Source organism: Pecten maximus, chromosome 12 (genome assembly GCF_902652985.1).
Source record: "Pecten maximus chromosome 12, xPecMax1.1, whole genome shotgun sequence".
In the NCBI taxonomy this organism is placed as follows: domain Eukaryota; kingdom Metazoa; phylum Mollusca; class Bivalvia; order Pectinida; family Pectinidae; genus Pecten; species Pecten maximus.
The window spans coordinates 17,608,739-17,624,852 of NC_047026.1; the positions used below are offsets into that span (position 1 = coordinate 17,608,739).

Here is a 16,114-nt window from a genome sequence, read left to right on the forward strand (position 1 = left end):
CCCAATAGTATTACACAATTCAGTAACAGGACATATATTGGTTATATCGATGAGATATATCCTCATCAATCTATATTCAAGAACACTTGATTCTCTTCTGTATCGTAAACTGGGGGTAATACTTACCACTAAGCTATATGATTTAATGATTAGCGACCTAATTCGTGGTATCCTACTATTAATTTCCATTTCTAGTTAGTAACATATAGGTTCCCCAGCGTACGTTTTCCAAACAACTGATTCTTGTGAGATAGAAATTGCCTTGGTACTGTGCAATTAAAGTATATAAAGGAGGACGATCACTTGCGAGAGATTTAAAATGGAGGTCACGTCAGTACAAGAAAACATACCGGGGAGAGACGTTATCGAAAATATATGTCGGTAACGAAATTATACTTGAAAGATCTCCATAGGGCAGGTTAATTTAGTCAGGCACATCTGATTTAGGCTACATACAAATGTACTAAAGAACAGAAGACATTTAATATTGATTGAATAAAGGGCAGTGACATCAGAGGTAAACTAAAGGACACTGGGCATATGTCTGTAGTCCCTTGTGAGCAGACTTGCCCATTAGTATGGCGATACAGATTGTCTTCGCCTTGGTATTGGAATATGCAGTACCTAGGGTAGAAGAACGGTAACTCGTACTTGGTAATACCATCAGTTAAGTGATACTGTAGGTTTGATACGATTTGTATGCTAAGTGCACTGGGGTTTACCTGAGTAGGTTAACGGTACATGTTATATCGCTTTAAGAAATTAGGGATCGAAATTACTCCTGGAATACATGTTAAGTTGACTTGCCATATATGTATATACCTTGTATAAAGAGTTTTGATATTAACATTTCGTCGTAATTTAGCTCAATTCTTAGTGTATTTTCAAGATATATGATCAGACAGGAATGTTTGACAAGTTAATCATTCAGACGAACAAAAACAACAATATTTTATGCATATCTATAATGTGACATCATTACATATGAAAACATAATCCAGAGTTTTTGGAAGTGATGTTATGTATATGGTGTTACTGGTCTGTGAGATATTATGGTCTAAGGGGAAATAACTCCATTCCGGATATTGTTGTTTATTTCTAATTTTGTTTTATTAGTTTGTACTTGATTCCGGATATGTTGGTCCGAGATATGTTTTATAATTAGTTGAATAATATGGCGACAACGTAACAAGACGCTCGTCCTTGTTATTAAAATATATATTCCTCTCACAGCCTGTCAGCAACGACATATTACAGTGAGATGCGTCGTTCCATCATTAATGGTCTTCAGTCGTTCTAGCTTTACAAACAACTGCTAGGCCTAGGCCCTATTATATCAAATAGTAAAGATCGTCCAAGCAAATCTAACATAGAAAAAATTAATCTACATCATATTGTGGCAAGGAAATAGGCTTTCTCTAATCCACAGTGTATTATCGAGCTGTAAAGTCCGCTGGAAAATTTGAGTTTTTTCATTCAGCTGTGAGATACAAAGTAGTAACATATAATTGATAATCACAAGTCCTGTTATGCTTACAACCATTTCCATTAATTCTGCTTTCATTTCGGAAACACAAGCTAGAGACTGACTTCAAGGTAACTCTCAATCTGCGTTTATGCTTGAAATTAAATCACATTTATACATTTGGCAAATTATGAAGACATTTTGAACAGGTATGTGGTTATCCTGACAATTATGTACAAGGAAATTGCAGGTATGATATCGTTGAACGTATAGATATAGCGTCAATGAATAATTTGTATAAAGCTTGTCAAATATCTACAATATCTAAAGCCAGTTTGTCGGTATTATTTTTGATGAACCTTCTGATTAGGAATTATTCGTCGTGTGTTGATGTGAAATCTGTGCGATCAGCTGGCTAATTTTTTTTATTATTATTGAAATGTACTTCTGCAATCGTAACTGTGAGCTGTGTGTACAATCAGCTTCTAGAATCAAATATTCATTTCTGACAGTTTTTCGTTCACAAATATAATATTTAATTGAAATCGAGAGGTTAGATGATTGTTTTCACGAGGTCGATGTTGAAACAATATAAGGTTGCATTTTCTATGAATACAAAGGTAAAGGGGATTACAATGTGCTAACAGTTTAGCTACTGTTGTAGCGGGAAAGTGTTCCACACTTGACTAGCAAAGAGGCGAACTTGTCCATTTTTTACGCTACAATAGTTATAGTTAGACACAATCACTTTAAACGAGAAAAACTGACAATTCAACAAGCAAGATTGCTTTTCAACATTTCGGATACAATACAATTAATTGATATAGTGTCTGACTGTAACACCCAAACTAATAGTATTGGGAAAGGAAGCACGTCTTGCAAATAAAAAGATGAAAATTACTTAAATGATTGTCAGATAAAATAGTTAATACATTGTATGTACTCTGCTAAACAGAATCTAGCAAACTGTCTAGTTTGTTGAAAAGTTCAACCTTACTGATATAACAATAGTTTACAATGTATTTGCATTGGGTTGGATGTCTACGCAACACCTTAGGTAATAATAAGGACACATTATCACAGTTTTAACAAAGGATTTATACACTACCCAGCGCTTTTCTTATACCATTACACTAAAATATCTTGAGAGAGTGGCATAACGTCACTACATACCGGTAATTTACTGAAGGAGTGCAATTACAGAGGTACAACTACCGAAATGCATCTACATATTTAGTTTATTTTATTTAACGTCCTATTAACAGCCAGGGTCATTTAAGGACGTGCCTGGTTTTGGAGGTGGAGGAAAGCCGGAGTATCCGGAGAAAACCCCTCCGGTCTACGGTCAGTACCAGGCAAATGTTCCATGTGGGTTTCGAACTCGCGACCCAGAGGTGGAGGGCCAGTGATAAAGTGTTGGGACACCTTAACCACTCGGCCACCGAAGACCCTACATCTACAGAAATACGACTATTACTACAGCTACAGAAGTACTTCTACAGAAATAAAATTACAGAAGTAGAACTACAGTGGTGAGTACAAATACAGAAGTACAACTACAGAAGTACATGGATCCTTAAAGGGACTGAATCATCGGAAACCAGATAGTATTAGCAACGGATATGATGTGTGAAATCGGATTTTTCAAAGTTTTTAAATTCGCAGATATAATTGAATTTCCACGACGCCATTAATGTTTTTCTGGTTTTTTTTTCTGTTGACAGGTACTCTACAATTACCAAAGCATGCTACTGTGATGTAGCCTGCTTAACTTTTTATATCATAATTCGTCCAAGTTAAAAATTAGGACATTATAGCTGTTTATTGTATTCAGGTGTCATTGCTGAAGTCTCCTTCAACAGAAAAAAACCGGTTTTCTATAGTCATTGTATGGCTCGTTTTCTATCAGCAGAGATTACAATCATGGTCTATACAGTTAAACTCATTCCTTCACGTAACACTATCTCCGTATAGGAACGCTTACTTCAAGGTCTCCGAAGGGCACTTGGCATGTTAGTACATTTTGTAACACAATATCAAATACACGGTCGCAAAGTGATGAGATTTTCCCGTTTTAACAACTTATGAAGTTCCTTTCAAGTAAAGCAATTTAATTAATCTGGCTGATCAGAAACTTGATTAGTGACATTGAAACGTTGGAATGTTTAATTTATAGGTAACAGAAAGTAATCCATATATATGACTTGATATATACAGATGACGGATCAGTGACTGACACTGGTGTTATCGGACTTGTGATGTCGGAATAATATATCAATTTATACACCTGTCTCATTTAATGATATTCTGTAATAATAATCGTGTTACCAACACGCCAACGAAAATTACAACACCAGCTCAAAATTGTTTAAACGGAGACAAAATATAGGCAAAATGAAGATTAACATAAACAATCCAATATCATACAATGGTTAGTAAATAAGGCGTTCCGGAAGGATTGACGTCTTCTATTTAAACAATTCCATCTGTCATATTTTGGTGGCAAATTCAGGTAATGTCATGTCCTCAAAATCGGTACCTCGGTGATAATGGAGCCAACATGCATATCAAAGAGTATCGGACGTATCTAACTTGATATCGCTATAAATTAATAATTGATAAATAATTCTGAGATGAGAACAAAATATCGACCATAAAATGTTCCAACTTATTACTAATATCGTTCACTGTCTTCAAGACTGAATAAATCGTATCCTTCCTTCAGGAAGGTATGTTCGAGAAAGTTCGGCTAGCTTGATATAACACAATATCTTGACAATATTTGCATATCTAAGCACTAGTGTGTTGTAATGGTCTGTTACCTGTTGTCGGGGTATATCTGCCTAGCTGCTCCTTTTTATCTTTAACCCAGGATTTTAAATTTATTGAAAGATCTCTTGGATTCTCCGTTCAAATCTATAATCCTGTTTATATTTCCCCCTCGTTAAAATGATTTTGACTTTGCATAGGATGTTAAAGTAACATTAATTTATTTAATATTTATGTTTTATGTATTCTTCATGTTATCCACAGTTGACTTCAATCAACAGTACAATTTCCCAGAGTCCCAACACCTATTTATATATGTATATATGTAGTCTAGAGAATTAAACATCTTAAATGTCATTAAAAACTGTAACTTTGATAATGCTCAGGCTATCTTTTAGGTACCCCGAACTATAACTTTATATGCCTTGGTCTTCATAGTCTAGACGTTACATTTATCCTTATTTACTATAGATAACCATCGAACTATTACGTAATTTCAATACATAAAACTTGTTAACATCAAAGCTACCCTATCCAGTACCGGTTCGTGAGAAGAAGATAACTAAATTGATTTGTAAACAATAATAGAGTATTGATCGCTTTAATGCTGCTTTTATGGAAGGCCACTCTTCTGTCTAAAAAAACACACACAAGAAAGGCCCCTCTTTGTGTTTGAGGGAAACGTAAGGATACTTCAAAAAGACATTAGCAAGAGATAGCGATACCTTAACATTCGTTCAAGCTTATCCTGATGTTTTCGACTTTCCTATTGAATTCCAGACATTTGACTCATTATCAATATGACGAGTTCAAGGAGGAGGAAGAGCTGTGTGATTTGTATTGCTTTATATTCAACATTCGGCATTATCATTTTCAGATTGTATTATTTGCCACTATCACCAAGGACTCCTGTATGACCTGATATGACATGTATGATCATGCAGTTCCACATAAGATACATGTAACATTACCATGGGTTTTCCCACACTGTTGTCTCGTATGATATAGTTGAGTATATAACCACGTTGTCCGATCTGATGTACTTGTAGTTAACATAACAGGGATTTCCACAAACCATTGTCCCATCTCCTATGGTCAATATAACCAGGGATCTCCGTACACTATAGTCAGAATTCAAATGTTATCCCAGCTGATTTGACTAGTATAAACATTGATTTTCACACTCTTGTCCCAGCTGTTTTAGTTAATATAACCATGGATTTCCATAAACTGTTGCCCCAGCTGATTTCACTGATTCAACCATGCATTTCCATGCACGGCAATCCAATCTGAAAAACTCACGTGGTAATTTTAAGGCGGAGTTTCCTTGTAGTAGTTGGTGACTATCTCACTGAAAAACATACGAGAGCGCCGTCGCATGCAATCCAGACCAATAAGGGTAAAGTGTCTTGCCCAAGGACACATCTACGACAGACTGACCCGTTTCTCAGCTTCCCGAGAAACACAAACCGACACGGGTAGGGATCGTCGAACCACGCACCTCGGATCTTCACCTGAGGTTACGTGGCCCCCGTTCTAACCACCTGAGCTGTCGTGGCCCTAGGTGAAAGTGTGTTTCTACTGTGCCACCCTCAAATTATTGTTGAATAGAGTTAATTACCTGACATACAGACATTCAGATTCTGCCCCATATAATATGGAGCCGTGTGTTGTTTGTTATTAGCTTTACATTTACATTTGAGTAACTTCCTGGCAAGGTGTTTCTGTATACACTGCCTATAACTATAATAGACCTAGGTTACCTTGGTTTATATTCCTCCACCGTTCTTCCCTTCGAACTGCAATGATGAAGTATGCCAGTAGGGAAGGTAATTTGTTTTTCATAATTAAGAATATCTTTACCAGATAAAAAGACAAAAAAAAAAAAAATCTTTTTTTTTTTTTTTTTTTTTAGTGTTTATAAAATAATCCTCATTGTTTTACTTGAATCATGCTGTAAAATTGTTGGGAGTAGGGGAGGCCGAAGGGGGTCTGATGTAGTGGTACAAGTTACTCTTCAATGTGCTTATATCTACATACCTTCTTAGGTTGTAATAAACATGATAACATGTTAGTAATAAAACATATAAAAATGTATTACGTATGGTTACACACCTGTTTCATACTTTCTGCCATAATCGTGTCCTGTTTATGTCTAACTATTCTTATATACATCGTAATTTATGTAATCATGTAATCTTTCTTGTTTGATTCCTTCACATGTTTTCATTTTCATACTTTATTTGCGTCATTTGTGCATTTATCTGTGTAACACAATGTTTATGTCATTTGTAACTGAATAAGTTAGTCAGTCACGTATTTGTTTGTGTTTTTAGTTGATGTTGTTGTCAACATATCCAGAGCAGCCATTCAATGTTGAGCTAATTCATTTTGTGTAACCGATGTGACAGGGTGATATTTACAACTTCATTATTCATTTCTACACTTGGCCGAATGAAAGATATCGTTTGAATTTCCATTATTCCTTATCAAATACTTCTGCATCTTGTTCTATATTCATAATATCGAAAATGAATTCAAGCGAACGTTGGCCCATTTCCATTAAGAAATTATCATCATCTTCCATTAGCTGGTCTGATATTTGGCGTAGGTTGTTGTTATTGAATAAACAAGTCCTATAATTACAACAAAGCATTATTGATTCAACTCCATGTACTGTACAGTATACATCGTATTGTTAGTTTACGATATGCGTGTGATGAAGGTTTGTTTAGGTTTTATAGAGGGTAAAGGTCAAAGTGCGGGTCACTCAGGAATTGTAACATCGAATACATGCACGTACTATAATACAGATGTTCCCATCACTGCCGAATACAGCAAAAATATATGTGGTAAGTATATTCCGGCAATGTTCCGACAAGACTGGCGGTTTTTTTTATTTTAAGATCTTGTGAAACGCTTACCTTAACCTTATTTATTTACAAAACATCAAAGTAAAAATGGGGAAAAATAAATAGATAAAAATTGATTTAATTTCATAGATATTTAATAACTCGCTTAAAGTGTTGTGACTATTATTCGTCATGTTCCGTTATGTGATGAAATATATTATATTCGATTGGGATCAAAGGTAGTCTCGTTAAACATTTAAATACACCTTTCTGTAATTAGAAATCACATATATTTCTGCCTGATTAAAACTTTAATTGAAAGCGTATATTTTCCCCTTAATCCGGTACCAACTGGCACTCAAGGAATTGTAGTCATGGTAGTACAAAGGGCGACAACTCCTGTAAAGAGCTCCACAAGGAAGAATATAATTCAATTTAGTTTTCCCATTATATACACTGAAAAACTAAATAAAATATAATTCATTCTGTATATAAACAATTACCGAATAGTTGAATTATATGATCATCCTGTAATTCGCTCAGATGATTTTCTTTATACCATTCCTATATATGCAATCATTGGTAGCTTGAATTAAATTAACTTTTATCGTAGGTGTAAACTGATACTACAATGTTCATACTAGCATGTGGGAATGGTGGACGATACACTATGATTTGTATAACTCTTTTGGATCAATAGTTCTAAAAACTCTACACTCAATGGGATATTAGATTACACAAGGTCTAGCACTAGTTGGGACGACATCTTAATTTTAATCGAGTGATTTCCTTTTGAATTGGTCAATAAAAGCAAAGTCTTTAAAATTCGATTTTCTGTATACCTTTACGGCTTGTGTAAACTTGGTGAGCGACGGAGCGTGACAGTTGACGAGGGAGGGAACAGCACCCGGAATAATTGTGTCAGTGCCCCGAGTGGGTGGGAGTCACGGTCTGTCGGAGATTGCAATGCTCAATACACACATATATACCCCATTTACATAGCATTTGTTTACTGACTTAAGGTTGTCATTCAAATTCCACCTTTTCGTTTTCAATACAAGCACATTAGCCAAAGGTTGTACATTTTGTATGTAGATGTGGGACTGCAAACTACCAGCCAGAGACGGGTTGGTACATAAAGTGAAAGAGTACCAAAACACTGGGGACCGGTGTCGGAGTAACACCTCGTAGTACAGTGGTAGTGGAATCGTGACTTCTCTTTTGTACATGGTACATTTGATGTAGCAAGGTGGGAGAACTTCCCAATATTTCGTTTTAAATCATGATTCCAAAGGAGCTGCTTTGCCTTGTGGTATGTATTTGCGTTTGGACGAAGACTTCGGCATCTAGTACCACCCCGCCTGCAACCGGGCCTGTCTCCACAGCTGGCACTGGTGAGAATACCACGGAAACAAATGTTACACCACCTCCTGCAAATACCACAGCAACATCTGGTGCTGACAGGCCTCTCAATACAACTGTAAGAGTTGTCACAGGATCATCTAGTGACAGTGGAGAAACATGTAAGTAAATGAAGTATAAAAATCCATAACCCACACTTATCAAAATTTCTTAACTAAAGAAAATTCCTTAGAATTGTGCATAGGAAAGCATTGTAGCTTCTTTAACTGTAACTCTTTTCCTTAACTTAAATAACGCTCACTAGTGGAACATTTTATTTTTTACGAATTTCCTTCAAAGAAGGAACATTAACGAAACGGGTAAAAGTCGCGAAAGTTCTTGAATAGAGTGAGTTGTAAGAGAAATGACGATGGTTATTAATCAGGGAAGTCTGGAAAGTGAAGAGTTAAATAAGAAACACTATCATGTGTGAATCATGTGTCACAAATTTTTTGTGACCTATTAGTATGGACTTTGTTAAATTTAACTTAACACATAACTTGTAAGGAGAATACCTTCAAATAAGAAGGGCAGAATGTGTGTATCAAATATCACGAAACTGATGTGACCTGCAAGTGTATACAGAACAGAACACCAAACTGAAGAGTATTCGGTAACACGTGTACTAAATTGTCAGTGTGTCAGGGCATCTTTAATGCTTGTATAAAACATAGAGTGTGAGTCGAAATCGTACAGCCTTTTGCGACATTAACTTCATTACCAAAGGAGAGGAAAACGTCACACTTTCTCACTATATATGGAAATTCATGTTATTATTTTCTCGATATAAAATTTATGAGATATATGCTAGTTACAGTATTTATTGGATTAAGCAATAGTTTACCGGTCTATAGTTCCAGCACTTTTTTCTTTAATTAGTCGATCAAATCATTTAATGAGTCAATCATATTCTTTCATGAGCCAATCAAAATATTACTGAGAGCACATGCCATTAGCCTCGCCCACTCTATTTCATCAAGCTGGGGCAAAGACAATCAGGTTATATGTTGGTTTATTATTCGATCGAGACCCATAATTTTGTATCATTAATCGGCACATCATTTTAAATGATAATCATTTGTTTGCACGTGTTTGGTAGATTTTTGAGCTTACGGTTATTTAGTTATGCATGTAACTGTTTAAATCACAATTTATTAAAGTAAAATTTCTTAAATATAATCGGTATCTGCTTCTATTTGATCACTTTCATTTCTTGATAAACCCTTTTGTACCATTTCAACCTTGAGTCGAGGATGATTATCCGGCTGTCCATTCTATTATAATGTATAGTTTGGTTTGAAATATTCAACATCCTATATGTGCGCGATGCATGCAGGTAGTGTATGTGTGTGTTTTGGACACTGTGGTTGGCTCCTTGTGATAGCGCGAAACTGATGTCGATTTTATAGTGCTACCTCACTGAAACATACTGCCGAAGACATGCGGCAGGTCATCTTACCCGGTCACATTTCACTGACAACAGGCGAACTATTCGTCCCGTCCCAGGAATGCTGAGCGCTCAGCAGTAGTAGCAACTTCCATTTTATAGACTCCGGTACGTATTGACCAGTTGACAGATTTCAAAGTGTTCCTCAAAGGGGCGAATGGTCAAGAGTGAGGCAGTGTCAAGGTAGACGTTAGAAAGAAGAGAGTTGGGTAGAAATAAAAGAAAAAAAATCAAAATTTAGCCTCCTCTTGAAGTCATTTAGTGGGGCAGCAGGTAGTTGAAAAGTTACATTATAGAGAACGGAAAAGATATTACAGTTAAGAGAAATAGAACCTGATTATCTGTTATCACTTTTAAGATTTTATTCATTTTTATTTCATGATGCAAAAACAAAGATAACTGTCACGAAGTAGCAAATGCATACCGTAGATCTATATAAGTACTTGAAAATCTTTTAATCAGTAATGGTATCCTACATGTGCATTTGGCTTTAAAAATAGCATAGCATAATGATTTAAATCCCTTGTTTCCAATCTGATGGTAGAAATCATAAGGTAGTTATCAAAATAGTGAAAGCATTATCTAGAGTCTATTGATCAACTAGAGTTGTACCCCGATAACACAAACAGTGACTGTGTGTTTATACCGATACAAAATAAAGGCATTTAAACATATTTATGAATATCTATTCGTAGTAGAATTCGCAAAGAAAATAAAGAATATTGTTAATGCTTTTGTCTCAAGATCGATACCAACAAAAAGAGCAGATCAATATAAAAACAAGAGTATACCACCAAAACACAAAATATCAACAACAAAATCTGAGAACCTTGAAAAGATACTAGGAAAATAAAGCATAAATTCGGTAAACTCCGTTACGGAAACTGCCGAGGGAATACCTCTGTATGTTCGTGTACATTATATTGATGAAATGGTTGATAAATTCACTATGTTTTCGTCATTTGAACAGTATACTGAAAATAAATAACACTCTGTAATGATTGGTTATAGAAACATAAACAACCCTCTGTAATGATTGGTTATAGTAAACATAAACAACCCTCTGTAATGATTGGTTATAGTAAACATAAACAACCCCCTGTAATGATTAGTTATAGTAAACATAAACAACCCTCTGTAATGATTGGTATAGTAAACATAAACAACCCTCTATAATGATTGATATAGTAAGCATAAACAACCCTCTGTAATGATTAGTTATAGTAAACATAAACAACCCCCTGTAATGATTAGTTATAGTAAACATAAACAACCCTCTGTAATGATTGGTATAGTAAACATAAACAACCCTCTATAATGATTGGTATAGTAAACATAAACAACCCTCTGTAATGATTGGTTATAGTAAACATAAACAACCCTCTGTAATGATTAGTTATAGTAAACATAAACAACCCTCTGTCTGTAATGATTGGTTATAGTAAGCATAAACAACCTTCTGTAATGATTAGTATAGTAAACATAAACAACCCTCTGTAATGATTGGTTATAGTGAACATAAACAACCCTCTATAATGAATGGGTATAGTAAATATAAACAACCCTCTGTAATGATTAGTTATAGTAAACATAAACAACCTCCTGTAATGATTGGTATAGTAAACATAAACAACCCTCTGTAATGATTGGTATAGTAAACATAAACAACCCTCTGTAATGATTGGTATAATAAACATAAACAACCCTCTGTAATGATTGGTTATAGTAAACATAAACAACCCTCTGTAATGATTAGTTATAGTAAACATAAACAACCTTATGTAATGATTAGTTATAGTAAACATAAACAACCCTCTGTAATGATTGGTATAGTAAACATAAACAACCCTCTATAATGATTGGTTATAGTAAACATAAACAACCCTTTGTAATGATTGGTTATAATAAACATAAACAACCCTCTGTAATGATTGGTATAGTAAACATAAACAACCCTCTGTAATGATTGGTATAGTAAACATAAACAACCTCCTGTAATGATTGGATATAGTAAACATAAACAACCCTCTGTAATGATTATTCATAATAAACATAGACAACCCTCTGTAATGATTGGTTATAGTAAACATAAACAACCCTCTGTAATGATTGGTTATAGTAAACATAAACAACCCTCTGTAATGATTGGTATAATAAACATAAACAACCCTCTGTAATGATTGGTATAGTAAACATACACAACCCTCTGTAATGATTAGTTATAGTAAACATAAACAACCCTCTGTAATGATTGGTATAGTAAACATAAACAACCCTCTGTAATGATTGGTATAGTTAACATGAACAACCTTCTGTAATGATTGGTATAGTAAACATAAACAACCCTCTGTAATGATTAGTTATAGTAAACATAAACAACCCTCTGTAATGATTGGTTTAGTAAACATAGACAACCCTCTGTAATGATTGGTATAGTAAACATAAACAACCCTCTGTAATGATTGGTATAGTAAACATTAACAACCCTCTGTAATGATTAGTTATAGTAAACATAAACAACCCTCTGTAATGATAAGTATAGTAAACATAAACAACCCTCTGTAATGATTGGTTATAGTAAACATAAACAACCTCCTGTAATGATTGGTATAGTAAACATAAACAACCCTCTGCAATGATTGGTATAGTAAACATAAACAACCCTCTGTAATGATTAGTATAGTAAATATAAACAACCCTCTGTAATGATTGGTTAGAGTAAACATAAACAACCCTCTGTAATGATTGGTTACAGTTAACATTAACAACCCTCTGTAATGATTAGTTATAGTAAACATAAACAACCCTCTATAATGATTGGTTATAGCTAACATAAACAACTCTCTGTAATGATTAGTTATAGTAAACATAAACAACCCTCTATAATGATTGGTTATAGTTAACATAAACAACCCTCTGTAATGATTAGTTATAGTAAACATAAACAATCCTCTATAATGATTAGTTATAGTAAACATAAACAACTCTCTGTAATGATTGGTTACAGTAAATATAAACAACCTCCTGTAATGATTGGTATAGTAAACATAAACAACTCTCTGTAATGATTGGTTACAGTAAATATAAACAACCCTTTGTAATGATTAGTTATAGTAAACATAAACAACTCTCTGTAATGATTGGTTACAGTAAATATAAACAACTCTCTGTAATGATTGGTATAGTAAACATTAACAACCCTCTGTAATGATTGGTTATAGTAAACATAAACAACTCTCTGTAATGATTGGTTATAGTAAATATAAACAACTCTCTGTAATGATTGGTTATAGTTAACATTAACAACCCTCTGTAATGATTGGTATAGTAAACATAAACAACTCTCTGTAATGATTGGTTATAGTAAACATAAACAACTCTCTGTAATGATTGGTTATAGTAAACATAAACAACTCTCTGTAATGATTGGTTATAGTAAATATAAACAACTCTCTGTAATGATTGGTATAGTAAACATTAACAACCCTCTGTAATGATTGGTTATAGTAAACGTAAACAACTCTCTGTAATGATTGGTATAGTAAACATAAACAACTCTCTGTAATGATTGGTTATAGTAAACATAAACAACTCTCTGTAATGATTGGTTATAGTTAACATTAACAACCCTCTGTAATGATTGGTTATAGTTAACATTAACAACCCTCTGTAATGATTGGTTTAGTAAACATAAACAACTCTCTGTAATGATTGGTTATAGTTAACATTAACAACCCTCTGTAATGATTGGTTATAGTAAACATAAACAATCCTCTGTAATGATTGGTATAGTAAACATAAACAACCCTCTGTAATGATTGGTTATAGTAAACATAAACAACCCTCTGTAATGATTAGTTATAGTAAACATAAACAACCCTCTATAATGATTGGTATAGTAAATATAAACAATCCTCTGTAATGATTGGTATAGTAAATATAAACAACCCTCTGTAATGATTGGTATAGTAAACATAAACAACCCTCTGTAATGATTGGTTATAGTAAACATAAACAACCCTCTGTAATGATTAGTTATAGTAAACATAAACAACCCTCTGTAATGATTGGTATAGTAAACATAAACAACCCTCTGTAATGATTGGTATAGTAAACATTAACAACCCTCTGTAATGATTGGTTATAGTAAACATAAACAACCCTCTGTAATGATAAGTATAGTAAACATAAACAACCCTCTGTAATGATTGGTATAGTAAACATAAACAACCCTTTGTAATAATTAGTTATAGTAAACATAAACAACCCTCTGTAATGATTGGTTATAGTAAACATAAACAACCCTCTGTAATGATTAGTTATAGTAAACATAAACAACCCTCTGTAATGATTGGTATAGTAAACATAAACAACCCTCTGTAATGATTGGTATAGTAAACATTAACAACCCTCTGTAATGATTGGTTATAGTAAACATAAACAACCCTCTGTAATGATAAGTATAGTAAACATAAACAACCCTCTGTAATGATTGGTATAGTAAACATAAACAACCCTTTGTAATAATTAGTTATAGTAAACATAAACAACCCTTTGTAATGATTAGTTATAGTAAACATAGACAACCCTCTGTAATGATTGGTTATAGTAAACATAAACAACTCTCTGTAATGATTGGTATAGTAAACATAAACAACCCTCTGTAATGATTGGTTTAGTAAACATAAACAATCCTCTGTAATGATTGGTTACAGTAAACATAAACAACCCTCTGTAATTATTAGTTATAGTAAACATAAACATTCCTCTGTAATGATTGGTTATAGTAAACATAAACACCCCTCTGTAATGATTGGTTATAGTAAACATAAACAACCCTCTGTAATTATTAGTTATAGTAAACATAAACATTCCTCTGTAATGATTGGTTATAGTAAACATAAACAATCCTCTGTAATAATTAGTTATAGTAAATATAAACAACCCTCTGTAATAATTAGTTATAGTAAATATAAACAACCCTCTGTAATGATTGGTTATAGTTAACATAAACAACCCTCTGTAATGATTGGTTATAGTAAATATAAACAACCCTCTGTAATAATTAGTTATAGTAAATATAAACAATCCTCTGTAATGATTGGTTATAGTAAACATAAACAACTCTCTGTAATGATTAGTATAGTAAACATAAACAACCCTCTGTAATGATTGGTTATAGTAAACATAAATAACTCTCTGTAATGATTGGTATAGTAAACGTAAACAACTCTCTGTAATGATTGGTATAGTAAACATAAACAACCCTCTGTAATGATTGGTTATAGTAAACGTAAACAACTCTCTGTAATGATTGGTATAGTAAACATAAACAACCCTCTATAATGATTGGTATAGTAAACATAAACAACCCTCTGTAATGATTGGTTATAGTAAACATAAACAATCCTCTATAATGATTGGTATAGTAAACATAAACAACCCTCTGTAATGATTGGTTATAGTTAACATAAACAACCCTCTGTAATGATTATTCATAATAAACATAGACAACCCTCTGTAATGATTGGTTATAGTAAACATAAACAACCCTCTGTAATGATTAGTTATAGCAAACATAAACAACCCTCTGTAATGATTAGTATAGTAAACATAAACAACCCTCTGTAATGATTGGTTAAATTATAACAAATATAAACAAACTTCTTTTATGAATTGTTTTAGATCGTTTGTTCTTATCATTTTTGAACTTAAGTGAACTAAAGTCGTGGCATATTTTGGAAAAAAAAATTCCCTTCTCTCTTTTCTCCAGTCTTCCTCCTTTAACTGCCCTTCTCATATCATCAATCACCCTAGTTCCTTCTCTTGTCTCCCTCAAAGCTTCACACCTTCAGCAACTTCTTTTTCTCTTCTCTGTACTTTCTACAGATATTCTCACTCACAAGGATCTGACAAATATTCTCAACCTTACGCTCTCTATATTTGACCTATAGGTACCTAAAAACATACACGAAGTGTGAGTCTTGAAATTTGAGTCAAGTCCCTATTATCATATCAGGGTAAAGGACGTCCGATCATTACCTTACAATGGAGGATAAAAGGAAAATCGTATTACTTGGTCTTTGAAAGAAACAGAAACTTAAAATGTGACATTTAGAAGGCAAACTCATTTTAAACTCTGAATAAACATACAACAGATGATTTCAATAGATATCCATG

At 33.6% G+C, this 16,114-nt stretch overlaps 1 protein-coding gene across 1 annotated transcript in view; it reads left to right on the forward strand.

Moving 5' to 3' along the window:
- The window catches only part of LOC117338891, a 45,486-nt gene that overhangs the window by 2,909 nt on the left and 26,463 nt on the right, over window positions 1-16,114 (forward strand). The gene's annotated exons all lie outside the window — the stretch shown is intronic.